This window comes from Armigeres subalbatus, chromosome 2 (assembly GCF_024139115.2).
Source record: "Armigeres subalbatus isolate Guangzhou_Male chromosome 2, GZ_Asu_2, whole genome shotgun sequence".
NCBI classification, from domain to species: Eukaryota; Metazoa; Arthropoda; class Insecta; order Diptera; family Culicidae; genus Armigeres; species Armigeres subalbatus.
In genome coordinates, this window is record NC_085140.1 from 83,350,602 (window position 1) to 83,364,693 (window position 14,092).

At 41.9% G+C, this 14,092-nt stretch overlaps 1 protein-coding gene across 12 annotated transcripts in view; it reads left to right on the top strand.

Annotated features, from left to right (window-relative positions):
- LOC134209544 (calcium uniporter protein, mitochondrial) overlaps nucleotides 1-14,092 on the top strand; it is a 567,109-nt gene that overhangs the window by 449,859 nt on the left and 103,158 nt on the right. The window lies entirely within an intron of this gene.

Consider the following 14,092-nt stretch of genomic DNA (forward strand, 5'->3'; position numbering starts at 1 on the left):
ATCAGTACTTTGGTTCGGTTACGTATTGCTCCGAAGAATTTCCCGATTCGAAGAATTCCAGAAGAATCTTCCACGAGAAAGTCCAAGAGAATTTCCACGGAAATTCTGAAGAATTTCCACGGAAATTCCGAAGAATTTCCATAAAATTCCGAAAATTTCCACGGAAATCGAAGAATTTCCACAAATTCAATTTCCCATGAAATTCCGAAAATTTCATGGAAATCCGAAGAATTTCCACGAAAATTCGAAGAATTTCCACGGAAATTCCGAAGAATTTCCTGAAATTCCGAAGAATTTTCCACGAAATTCGAAAATTTCCACGGAATAATTTGAAATTCAAGAATTTCCAAATTCGAAAATTCCACAAATTCGAAGAATTTCACGGAAATTCCGAAGAATTTCCACGGAAATTCAAGTTTCAAAATTCGAAAATTTCCAGAATCGAAAATTTCAATCAAAATTTCCACGAAATTCGAAGAATTTCACGGAAATTCGAAGTTCAAAATTCGAAGAATCACGGAAATTCAATTTCCTGAATCGAAGAATTTCCACGAATCGAAGAATTTCCCGAAATTCGAAGAATTTCCACGGTCGAATTTCCCGGAAATTCGAAGAAATTTCCCACGGAAATTCGAAGAATTTCCCGCGGAAATTCAATTTCACAATCGAAAATTTCACGGAATCGAAGAATTTCTAAAATTCGAGAAATTCTTCAAATGGGAAATTCTTCTGAAATTTCTGTAAGGTCTTGAATTTCGTAGGAATTCTTCAAATTTCCGTGGAAATTCTTTGAGACTTTCTCGGGTCTTTAATTTCAAATTTCGTAGAATGGTCTGGATTTCAGGATTTTCGGAAATTTCAAATTTCCGTGAAATTCTCAGAATTTCCGTGGGAATTCTTCAGAATTTCCGTGGGAAATTCTTTGACTTCCGTGGAAGATTCTTTGAATTGTAGAATTTCGAATTTCGTGATTTCTGAAATTCTTCGGAATTTCCTTGGGATTTCTTGAAATTCTTCGAATTTTCTTGAAATTTTTCAGATTCTTGAATTTCTTAGAGTTTCAGAATTTCAGATTTAGAATTCTGAAATTCTTCGGAATTTCCGTGGAAATCTTCGGATTTCCATGAAATTCTTGAATTTCCTGGAAATTCTTCAGATTTCGTGGAAATTCTTCGGAATTTCGGAAATTCTTCAGGTTTCGGAATTATTTCGTAAATTCTTGGAATTTCGTGGGAAATTCTTCAGTTTCCGTGGTAATTCTTCGGAATTTCTTGAAAATCTTCGAATTTCCGAAAATTCTTCGAATTTCATTGAAATTCTTCGAAATTTCCTTGGGAAATTCTGAATTTCTGAAATTTTCAATTTCTTAGTTAAGAAATTCTTTGAATTTCCTTGAAAATTCTTCGAATTTCCGTGGAAATTCTTCGGAATTTTCGTGGAAATTCTTCGAATTTCAGTGGGAAATTCTTCGGAATTTCAGTGGAATTCTTCGAATTTCGTGGAAATTCTTCAGAATTTCCGTGGAATTGAATTTCTGGGAAATTCTTTGGACGTTGCGTGGGAGACTCTTTGAATTTCGTGGAAATTCTTAATTTCCTTTGAATTCTTCGGAATTTCGGGAAATTCTTCGGAATTCCTTGGAAATTCCGGATTTTCTGGGATTTCTAAAATTCTTCGGAATTTTCTTGTGTCTTCGAATTTCCTTGAGATTTCGAAATTTTCAATTTCTGGAAAATTCTTCGGAATTTTCTTGAAATTCTTCAAAATTTCTTGAGAATTCTTCAGAATTTCCTTGGGAAATTCTTCGAATTGCTTTGGGATATTTGGAATTTATTTGGGAATTTTGGGAATTTCCTTGGGAAATTCTTCGAATTTCCTTGAAATTCTTCGGAATTTCTGGAAAATTCTTCGAATTTCCTTGGGAATTCTTCGGAATTTCATGAAATTCTTCGAATTTCCTTGGGAAATTCTTCAATGATCGAAATTCTTCGAATTTCCTTGGGAAATTCTTTGGAATTTCTTGAGGAATTTTTCGAATTTCTGGAATTCTTCGAATTCTTGGAAATTCTTGAATTTCCTTGGAAATTCTTCGGAATTCCTTGGGAAATTCTTAATTTCTTGTCTTGGAATTTGGGAAATTCTTGAATTTCCTTGGAAATTCTTCGGAATTTCTTGGGAAATTCTTCGAATTTGAATTCCTTGAAATTTGGAATTTCTAACAAATTCTTGAATTTCCGTGGGAAATTCTTCGAATTTCGTGAAATTCTTCGGAATTTCCGTGAAAATTCTTGAATTTCGTAATTGAATTTCGTGGAATTCTTGAATTTCCGTGAAATCTTGCAATTTCCGTGGAAATTCTTGAATTTCTGGAATTCTTCGATTTCATTGGAAATTCTTGAATTTCGTGGAAATTCTTCGAATTTCGTGGAAATTCTTCGGAATTTCCGTGAAATTCTTCAGATTTCCGTGGGAATTCGGATTTCCGTGGAAATTCTGATTTCGTAGGAAATTCTTCAGATTTTCCGTGGAAATTCTCCGGAATTTCGTGGAAATTCTCGAAATTCGTGGATTAAATTTCGTAGAAATTCTTTGAATTTCGTGTAAAATTCTTCGGATTTTCCGTGGAAATTTTCGAATTTCCGTGAAATTCTTCGAATTTCTTGGGAAATTCTTCGGAATTTTCGTGGGAAGTTCTTCGATTTCGTTCCTTGAAATTCTTCGAATTTCCTTGGGAAATTCTTCGAATTTCCTTGAGATTTCATAAGAAATTCTTCGAATTTCCTTGGAATTTCGGAATTTCCTTGAGTTCTCTCAAGGAAGTTTTGAAGAATTTCCAAGGAAATTCGAAGAGTAATTCATAAAATTTCGAGAAATTCCGAAGAATTTCAAAATTCCGAAATTTATCAAAGGAAATTCCGAAGAATTTAATAAGAAAATTTTGAAGAATTTCCTTTGAAATTTCGAAAATACCACGGAAATTCGAATTTCAAAATTGAAATTCCGAAGAATTTCCCAAGAAAATTTCGAATAATTTCCCAAGAAAATTCCGAAGAATACCTCAAGGGAATTCCGAAGAATTTCCCACGGAAATTCCGAAGAATTTCCCAAGAAAATTTCGAAGAATTTCCCAAAGAAATTCCGAAGAATTTCCCATCGAAGTTCCGGAAAATTTCCCACGGAAGATCTGAAGAATATCCCAAGGAAATTCCGAAGAATTTTCAATGGAAAATCCGAAGAACTTCCCAAGGAAATTCAGAAGAATTTCCCAAGGAGATTCTGAAGAGTTTCTCAAGGAAATTTCGAAGAATTTCTCAAGGACATTCCGAAGAATTTTCCATGGAAATCCCGAAGAATTTCCCAAGGAAATTCCGAAGAATTTTTCAAGGAAATTCCGAAGAATTTCATAAGAAAATTTTGAAGAATTTCCTTGGGAAATTTTCGAAGAATTTCCCAAGAAAATTCCGAAGAATTTATCAAAAAAAACTTGAAGGATTTTCCAAGGAATTTCCGACGAATTTCTCAAAGAATTTCCCAAGAAAACTAAAAATTTTCCTATTCCTTAAATTTCCCACGGAAAATCCGAAGAACTTCCCACGGAAATTCCGAAGATTTTACCATAGGAATTCCGGATAGTTTTCCACGGAAATTCCGAAGAATTTCCCAAAGAAATTCCGAAGAATTTCCCAAGGAAATTCCTAAGAATTTCTCATTTCCAAGAAAATTCCGAAGAATTTCCCAAGGAAATTCCGAACATTTTCCCAAGGGAATTCCGAAAAGATTCACAAGGAAATTCCGAAGAATTTTCCAAGGAAATTCCGAGAAATTTTCCAAGAAAATTCCGAAAAATTTCCCAAGGAAATTCCGATGAATTTCCCAAAGGAAATTCCGCAAAATTTCACAAGAAAATTACGCAGAATTTCCCAAGGAAATTCCGTAGAATTTCCCATGGTTATTCCGAAGACTTTCCCTCGGAAATTTCGAATAAATTCTTCGGAATTTCTTTGGGAAATTCTTCGGAATTTCTTTGGGAAATTCTTCCAAATTTCCGTGGGAAATTCTTCGGAATTTCCGTGGGAAATTCTTTGGAATTTCCGTGGAAAACTCTTCGGAATTTCCGTGGAAAATTTTTCGGTATTTCCGTGGAAAATTCTTCGGAATTTCCGTGGGAAATTCTTCGCAATTTCCATGGGAAATTCTTCGGAATTTCCGTGGGAAATTCTTCGGAATTTCCGTGGGAAATTCTTCGGAATTTCCATGGAAAAATCTTCGGAATGTCCTTGGGAAATTCTTCGGAATATTTTTGAGAAAATCTTCGGAATTTCCTTGGGAAATTCTTCGGAATTTTCTTTGGAAATTTTTCGCAATTTCCTTGGGAAATTCTTCGGAATTTACGTGGGAAATTCTTCGCAGTTTCCTTGGGAAATTCTTCGCAAATTCCTTGGGAAATTCTTCACAGTTTGCTTGGGAAATTCTTCGCAATTTTTTTGGAAAATTCTTCGCAATTTCCTTGGGAAATTCTTCGCAATTTCCGTGGGAAATTTTTTGGAATTTCCGTGGAAAATTCTTCGTTAGGTAATTCCGAAGAGTTTTCTAAACTAATTCCGAAGATATTTTCAATGAAATTCCGAAAAAGTCTCCACGAAAATGGCAAAGAATTTCCCGAGAAAACGCCAAAAATGCTTCCGATGAAATTCCGAAATAGATTCCGATGATTTTTCCAATGAACTTTTGAAGAGCTTCCAAGCAATTTCCAAGGAGTTTTTCGTGGAAATCATAAACAATTTTGCACAATGTAATGAAATTTTTTTCCAAGGATGCAGAATTTCCTAAAAGACTTCCTAAGAATTCTTTTTGTTTGTTATAATGTATTTTCTAAGATAATTCTAAAGCTTTTCACAAAGAAGTTCCGATGAATTTCTTGGTAATTGCCAGTACATTTCCAAATTTCAATTTATCTTGTTTGTCTAGACCGCCATTTGTTTCTTTTTTCCCAGCCCAGCCCAGAGCTTTGCAGGAACTAATCCGTATTCTTTGTTATTGTCATCTCTTCTTTTCGTTCTTGGGAGATCTGCTGCTAGAATGCGTGGCAATCATCAGCATTCTGGTTTCGAGTATTGATCTTAACGGTTATTTTTTCGAAAAGACTACGATTCGATTTCACGCTTACAATTAGTGTATAAAATCTTAGCATATACAATTCTGCAAAGTTTTAATACAAGAAATGTAAGCTTTTTATACATAAACTGAATTAAAATAATACAATATTGTAAGATTTCAATATAATGGTTGTATGCCTTAGTCTGCGAAATATTAATAATGGTTGTAATAAAATCATCCGGAATTGTATGAGCCAAAATTTTACACTGTTTCTGTAAGGTTTTTAAGCAGATCTGTATTCAAATCTGCCATCCGCTGGTTGAATGTACCAAAATGCGACCTTTCTGTTTGAATGCAGAATAACGACCAAACTTCCATAGCTCCATAAAGTTGCACGAAATTCATTCTACTGCTAGTTACGACACTATTGGCCACACTGATTTCATAGACGTGTTATTTATCCCGCATGCTCATGCCTTGGTTCAGATTTTCTTGTCATGGGTTTCCGAATTCAAAACAACTACCTCTGGTTCAAACCTAAGATTAAACTGGAGATCAAGATCGATTCGATATGTGAAACTGTTTTCACTTTCAATTTGAGTGCTGCTACAGTTGAAAGCGAATTGGCCCCAAAGCACTCCACCAGGTAAAGGTTCGCTGCATTTCATTCCCTATTTCCGGACATAATTAGGTATTACCAATGTGAAGCATTCAATTAGCTTTCTCGAGCAAAGGTTGGTCTTCAAGGGAGACTCTTCCATGTTGATTCCATTTTTGCTTCCTCCGTTGTTGACGTTGTTGGCTCTCTATGTGATTAATTGGTCGGTATGGCCCTTTCCAGTTCCAACAGCAATGACGATGGCGCTGGATGGATGGAAGAAAAACTAAAACAAACTCGAATCAATGTCACTTTGCTTCGGTTTGTGCTCCGGTTCTTCCGTTCGGAAAGCAATCATTGCTAGACTTCGAATTATGGGCGTGTGATTTTCTTCCCGTTCGAAGCACACTTTTCTTCTAATCACTTGACATCCTATATCAAAAGTGGTAATCGTTCCGCCTATACAGTAGAAATATAAACCCTCTTTGGTTTGAGTACCTATTTAGACAAGGCTACCATTTGTCATCGTAATTCGTGGCTCGACTGGTATCTATAAAATCATACTCATGTCATGATAGAAATAAAGGTCTTGGGTCTGGTCCGGCAAGTGTGGCGGGTTCTTTTCACGGTCTTTTCAAGTATATTTTTGGTCAAGATACTTTATTGTTTTTTTATGGCAAATGCTTGCCTCGAAATATGAAAATTCTTGCTCAGAGGATCAATAATTTACGGAGGGGTTCCTACTTCACGAAGAGTATGTACATTTGTTTTTATGGATTTGCTGGAATTAGCTGCAAAGAGCTTTGATATCTAAATCAATTTTTATTATACGTTTTGATCAATTTTCCGACAAGACTACCATCTAAATCAATTATTCAAAACTTCACCCATCTTTCCATTTATTCTTGCTCAATAAAAAGAGATGGCTTCATTAATAAATCGAAAGCCAAATTGAGAATGTCATTTCTACCGATCTCTCCTCCGGTGCCGTCATGATTGCGAGTAGTGACTATAGTTTGGTGGTGTCTTCCGAATCACTATCACCCCAAGTGGAACGATTCTTTCCCACTTTCCGAACTAGCAAACCGTGCGACGCTATTTTCTTCTCCACGCTAGACTGCCCGTCGCCGCCCAATGTGCTTGTTGACGACCGACGTTATGTTTTTGTATATTTTCAATTCCGTTTCAACGATTTTCTTTTCACCTTTCTGTGACCATCCACTGCCGCTGCAGAAGCGCCCGTTCAAGTCCAATTGTAGGTCATGGTCGAAGACCTGGCTTTCGGAGACCCCTTGGCACTGTGATTTATGTGTGACTTTTTCTAGGTGGGTGGGAAAAAATGAGCAACAACTCTACATGGAGGAATTCATTTCGAACTGTGGCGTCGTGAAGCTGCGTGAAAAAAGTTGAGCTTGTTATCTTGAGCACTCTTCTTCGCACCAATCCAATCCGACAGTCTATGAATCTAATAATGTGCTCTGGAGCGTCACTTAAAAGATGTGGAAAAAAGGATAAATGCTTCAGAGACTGATGCGCCTTGATTGCGAAGGATAATTGAATCAAACACCCTTCTCCCTTGGTGTGTTTAGCTTCGGTCAGAGTTCGCCGCCGGTACTGCATTTAAGAGGAACCCCTTGCCCATTGTTCCTTCCAAGAGGTCAAAGGATGGTTCCATTATGAGACCACTTTCTATTGTTTCCCGCGTGTCGGAGAGGAGGTTAATGAGGTTGCCGTCGTTTTTCCGACCCCCATCTAGATTGTCAGGGAACGTGCCGGGAAATCTGATAGCAAGATGATTGGCTTCTGAAAGGATTCTAGGAGAATTGAGTCGTTTCGTAAATGTTCCGGTTCTATCTTGTATCTTGGCATTTCAATAGATGCTTGAAAGTGAAATCTTAAAAGCTGTTGTATCGGATTGAAGACGGTAAAGATAAAGACTTACCAGTTAGAGACTATCTTTTTTTTACCATTTTTTCAGATTATTTTTGGCTTCTTTGTTATGCACTACTCGTCTGAATGCAAAAACCAAATCTACATGAATTCCAGAGTAATTGAAGTATCCCAATCATGATTCCAAATAAGAAAACGTGACTCTGGAGAACATAGTGCTAAAAATATGGTCATTTTAATTTAGAATCTGATTTTTGGAAATTGTATATAAAATGTATGCCTGTCTTTTTATTTCTAAACAAATCTGTCAATAATCAAATTTGTTCGACTGATTTCTTGTTTTGAGATGCTAATGCTGTTCAATGTTTTTCGTGTCACGTCAAATCAAGTCACTCTAAAATTCTAGAAGGTTTAATAATAATCTCAGTATATTCGAGGATAACACTTTAATATATTAAAAAATACGTCTGGTTCCGTGGCAGACGACTGCATTGATGATCTTTATTATCTTAGAACTGTGAAAATTGAGTGATGCAGGATGGCTCATCAGTGTAATTCTTGTTCCAGTAGAATATAATTCGGAAATGGTGAGTGCTGGCAAATTGCCTATCACCAGTTCTCTGGGATCTCTACTCATCATAGATAAAAGCAGTGGTGTAGATGTTGGAAATTGCATTCAAGCAGTTTATGCGTGTGGAAGGTTGAGTATAATCCGACTAAATTTATTGAATAAGGAGCATAATCCTCCTATCATTTTGCGATTGAATTGATTTACCATTACTATGTTGAGGCAACTTGCACCATTTATTCCTTTAATCTAATATTTACATTGCCAATAAAACCGTGAAATTAATCAAAATGAATAAGTTATGCCCTAGTTTCGTCTCGCCTGAAATACTGGTAGAATTCTGATTTCTCATACGCAAACTACGCACAAAATCGCACTCATATTTTTTGGTACATCCAATGTACGTGAAGGGCACTAACACAGCTAGGTGTGATAATCAGGGCTTTTATAATAAAATTTTGTATTGTACATATATGCATGGCCATCAGTATATCAAAGCCTTTTGAATCATTCCCACCCCAACCATCACAGTGTGTGAAGAGCTGTGGGACAAAAGATCAAAAAAACAAAACATTGAATGATCGAATTTTAATTTTTTCAAATATAATTTACTTGATCAAGACAAAATTTTGAACAATGTGTTAAGAATATGCTTCTGAACTGAAATCTAGAATTTAAAGGTTCGAAACCTTTATTTGAGAGAAACATCCATCTAAGTGTCTACGAAGCTTCTGAGCAACTTGTAAGCCTTCTTCTAAGCAGTTCGTAAGCCTTCCTTCAAGATACTCGGAAGCCTCTTTTCAAGAGGCTCAAAAGCCGCCTTTCAAGAGGCTTAGATGCCTCCTTTCAAGAGACTCGGAAGCCTCCTTCTAAGAGGCTCGGAGGCCTCCTTTCAAAAGGATCGGAAGCTTCCTTTCAAGAGGCTCGAAAGCTTCCTTTCAATAGGTTCGGAAGCCACCTTTTAAGAGGCTCGGAAGCCTCCTTTCAAGAGGCTCGCAAGCCTCATTTCAAGAGGCTCGGAAGCTTTCTTTCGAGAGGCTCGGAAGCCTCCTTTCAAGAGGCTCGGAAGCCTCCTTTCAAGAGGCTCGGTAGCTTAATTTCGAAAGGCTCAGAAGCTTCATTTCAAGAGGTTCGGAAGCCTCCTTTCAAGAGGGTCGGAAGCTTCTTTCAAAAGGCTCGGAAGCCTCCTTTTAAGAGGCTCGGAAGCCTTCTTTCAAAAGTATCGGAAGCTTCCTTTCAAGAGGCTAGAATTTAAAAGTTTGAAACCTTCATTTGACAGAAGCATCCATCTAAGTGTCTAGGAAGCTTCTAAGCAGCTTGTAAGCCTTCTTCTAAGCAGTTCGTAAGCCTTCTTTCAAGATACTCGGAAGCCTCCTTTCAAGAGGCTCGGAAGCCTCCTTTCAAGAGGCTCGGAAGCCTCCTTTCAAGAGGCTCGGAAGCCTCCTTTCAAGAGGCTCGGAAGCCTCCTTTCAAGAGACTCGGAAGCTTTTTTACAAGAGACTCGGAAGTCTCCTTTCAAGAGGCTCGAAAGCCTCATTTCAAGAGGCCTCGAAGCCTCCTTTCAAGAGGCCTCGGAAGCCTCCTTTCAAGAGGTTCGGAAGCCTCCTTTCAAGAGGTTCAGAAGCCTCCTTTCAAGAGGCCCGAGCCTCCTTTCAAGAGGCCCGAAAGCCTGCTTTCAAGAGGCCCGGAAGCCTCCTTTCAAGAGGCTAGAATTTAAAAGTTTGAAACCTTCATTTGACAGAAGCATCCATCTAAGTGTCTAGGAAGCTTCTAAGCAGCTTGTAAGCCTTCTTCTAAGCAGTTCGTAAGCCTTCTTTCATGATACTCGGAAGCCTCCTTTCGAAAGGCTCAAAAAGCTCCTTTCAACAGGCTTAGAAGCCTCCTTTCAAGAGGCTTGGAGGCCTCCTTTCAAAAGGATCGGAAGCTTCCTTTCAAGAGACTCGGAAGCTTTTTTTCAAGAGGCTCGGAAGCTTCCTTTCAAGAGGCTTGGAAGCCTCATTTCAAGAGGCTCGGAAGCCTCCTTTCAAGAGGCTCGGAAGCCTCCTTTCAAGAGGTGCGGAAATCTCCTTTCAAGAGGCCCGGAAGCCTCCTTTCAAGAGGCCCGAAAGCCTCCTTTCAAGAGGCCCGAAAGCCTCCTTTCAAGAGGCCCGGAAGCCTCCTTTCAAGAGGCCCGAAAGCCTGCTTTCAAGAGGCCCGGAAGCCTCCTTTCAAGAGGCTCGGAAGCCTCCTTTAAGCAGGCCCGGAAGCCTCCTTTAAAGAGGCTTGGAAGCCTCCTTTCAAGAGGCTCGGAAGCCTCCTTTCAAAATGCTCGAAGCCTTTTTTCAAGAGGCTCGGAAGCCTCCTTTCAAGAGGCCCGGAAGCCTCCTTTCAAGAGGCCTGGAAGCCTCCTTTCAAGAGGCCCGGAAGCCTCCTTTCAAGAGGCCTGGAAGCCTCCTTTCAAGAGGCCCGGAAGCCTCCTTTCAAGAGGCCCGGAAGCCTCCTTTCAAGAGGCCCGGAAGCCTCCTTTCAAGAGGCCCGGAAGCCTCCTTTCAAGAGGCCTGGAAGCCTCCTTTCAAGAGGCCCGGAAGCCTTCTTTCAAGAGGCCCGGAAGCCTCCTTTCAAGAGGCTCGGAAGCCTCCTTTCAAAATGCTCGAAGCCTTTTTTTCAAGAGGAAGCTCGGAAGCCTCCTTCAAGAGGCTCGAAAACCTTGTTTCAGGAGGCTCGGAAGCCTCTTTTCAAGAGGCTCGAAAACCTCATTTCAAGAGGCTTGATAAAGCCTTTCAATAGGTTAGAAAACCTTGTTTCAAGAGGCTCGGAAGCCTCCTTTCAAGAGGCTCGGAAGCTCATTTCAAGAGGTTTGGAAGCTTCCTTTCAAGAGGCTCAGAAGCATTCTTTTCAAGAGACTCGGCCTCCTTTCAAGAAGAGGCCTGGAAGCCTCCTTTCAAGAGGTTTGGAAGCCTCCTTTCAAGAGGCCCGGAAGCCTCCTTTCAAGAGGCCCGAAGCCTCCTTTCAAGAGGCTCAAGCCTCCTTTCAAGAGGCTCAGAAGCCTCCTTTCAAGAGGCTCGAAGCCTCCCTTTCAAGAGGCCTGAAGCCTCCTTTCAAGAGGCCTCAGAGCCTCCTTTCAAGAGGCTCAGAAGCCTCCTTTCGAGAAGCTCAGGAGCCTCCTTTCAAGAGGCTCAGAAGCCTCCTTTCAAGAGGCTCAGAAGCCTCCTTTCAAGAGGCCTCAAGCCTCCTTTCAAGAGGCTCCAGCCTCCTTTCAAAGATCTGGAAGCCTCCTTTCAAGAGGCTCAGAACCCTCCTTTAAGAGGCCTGAAGCCTCCTTTCAAGAGGCTCAAGCCTCCTTTCACGAGGCCTGAAGCCTCCATTTCAGAGGCTCAGAGCCTGCTTTCAAGAGGCTCAGGAAGCCTCCTTTCAAGAGGATTGGAAGCCTCCTTTCAAGAGGATTTGAAGCCTCCTTTCAGGAGGCTCAGGAAGCCTCCTTTAAAAAGGTTTGGAAGCTTCCTTTCAAGAGACTCAGGAAGCCTCCTTTCAAGAGGCTCCAGAGCCTCCCTTTCAAGAGGCTCGGAAGCCTCCTTTCAAGAGGCTCAGGCCTCCTTTCAAGAGGCCTCGGAAGCCTCCTTTCAAGAGGCTCAGAGCCTCCTTTCAAGAGGCTCAGAAGCCTCCTTTCAAGAGGCTCCAGCCTCCTTTCAAGAGGCTCAGAAGCCTCCTTTCAAGAGGCTCAGGCCTCCTTTCAAGAGGCCTCGGAAGCCTCCTTTCAAGAGGCTCAGAGCCTCCTTTCAAGAGGCTCAGGAAGCCTCCTTCAAGAGGCTCAAGCCTCCTTTCAAGAGGCTCAGAAGCCTCCTTTCAAGAGGCTCAGGCCTCCTTTCAAGAGGCCTCAGCCTCCTTCAAGAGGCCTGGAAGCCTCCTTTCAAGAGGCTCCAGCCTCCTTTCAAGAGGCCTGGAAGCCTCCTTTCAAGAGGCTCAGAGCCTCCTTCAAGAGGCCTCAAGCCTCCTTTCAAGAGGCTCCAAGCCTCCTTTCAAGAGGCCTCAAGCCTCCTTTCAAGAGGCCTCGAAGCCTCCTTTCAATAGGCTCCAAAGCCTCCTTCAAGAGGCCTGAAGCCTCCTTTCAAGAGGCCTCAGAAGCCTCCTTTCAAGAGGCCTGGAAGCCTCCTTTCAAGAGGCTCAGCCTCCTTTCAAGAGGCCTCAGCCTCCTTTCAAGAGGCTCTGAAGCCTCCTTTCAAGAGGCTCAAGCCTCCTTTCGAGAAGCCTGGGAGCCTCCTTTCAAGAGGCTCAAGCCTCCCTTTCAAGAGGCTCAGGAAGCCTCTTTTCAAGAAACTCGGAAGCCTCCTTTCAAGAGGCTCGGAAGCCTCCTTTCAAAAGATTCGGAAGCCTCCTTTCAAGAGGCTCGGAACCTTCCTTTTAAGAGGCTCGGAAGCCTCCTTTCAAGAGGCTCGGAAGCCTCCTTTCACGAGGCTCGGAAGCCTCCATTTCAGAGGCTCGGAAGCCTGCTTTCAAGAGGCTCGGAAGCCTCCTTTCAAGAGGATTGGAAGCCTCCTTTCAAGAGGATTTGAAGCCTCCTTTCAGGAGGCTCGGAAGCCTCCTTTTAAAAGGTTTGGAAGCTTCCTTTCAAGAGACTCAGAAGCATCTTTTCAAGAAGAGGCCTTTTTCAAGAGGTTCAGAAGTCTCCTTCCAAGAGGGTTGGAAGCCAACTTTCAATAGGCTCGGAAGCCTCCTTTCAAGTAGCCTTCTTCAATAGGCTCGGCAACCTCCTTTCAAAAGGCTCGAAGCCTTTTTTCAAGAGGCTCGGAAGCCTCCTTCAAGAGGCTCGGAAGCCTCCTTCAAGAGGCTCGGAAGCCTCCTTCAAGAGGCTCGGAAGCCTCCTTCAAGAGGCTCGGAAGCCTCCTTCAAGAGGCTCGAAAACCTTGTTTCAGGAGGCTCGGAAGCCTCTTTTCAAGAGGCTCGAAAACCTCCTTTCAAGAGGCTTGATAAAGCCTTTCAACTGGTTAGAAAACCTTGTTTCAAGAGGCTCGGAAGCCTCCTTTCAAGAGGCTCGGAAGCCTCATTTCAAGAGGTTTGGAAGCTTCCTTTCAAGAGGCTCAGAAGCATTCTTATCAAGAGACTCGGAAGCCTCCTTTCAAGAAGAGGCTCGGAAGCCTCCTTTCAAGAGGCCCGGAAGCCTCCTTTCAAGAAGCCCGGAAGCCTCCTTTCAAGAGGCCTGGAAGCCTCCTTTCAAGAGGACTGGAAGCCTCCTTTCAAGAGGCTCGGAAGCCTCCTTTCAAGAGGCTCGGAAGCCTCCTTTCAAGAGGCTCGGAAGCCTCCTTTCAAGAGGCTCAAGCCTCCTTTCAAGAGGCTCAGAAGCCTCCTTTCAAGAGGTCTGGAAGCCTTCTTTCAAGAGGCTCTGGAAGCCTCCTTTCAAGAGGCCTGGAAGCCTCCTTTCAAGAGGCTCAGAAGCCTCCTTTCAAGAGGCTCAGAAGCCTCCTTTCAAGAGGCCTGGAAGCCTCCTTTCAAGAGGCCTGGAAGCCTCCTTTCAAGAGGCCTCAAGCCTCCTTTCAAGAGGCTCGGAAGCCTCCTTTCAGAAGGTTCGAAAGCCTCCTTTCAAGAGGCTCGGATGCCTCCTTTCAAGAGGATCGGATGCCTCCTTTTTAGAGGCTCGGAGGCCTTCTTTTAAGAGGCTCGGAAGCCTCCTTTCAAAAGGCTCGGAAGCCTCCTTTCAAGAGGCTCGGAAGCCTCCTTTCAAGAGGCTCGGAAGCCTCCTTTCAAGAGGCTCAGGAAGCCTCCTTTCAAGAGGCCTCAAGCCTCCTTTCAAGAGGCCTGAAGCCTCCTTCCATGAGGCTCGGAAGCCTCCTTCCAAGAGGCTCGGAAGCCTCCTTCCAAGAGGCTCGGAAGCCTCCTTTAAAAAGGCTCGGAAACCTCCAACCAAAAGGCTCGGAAGCCTCCTTTCAAAAGGCTCGGAAGCCTCCTTTCAAGATGCCATGAAGCCT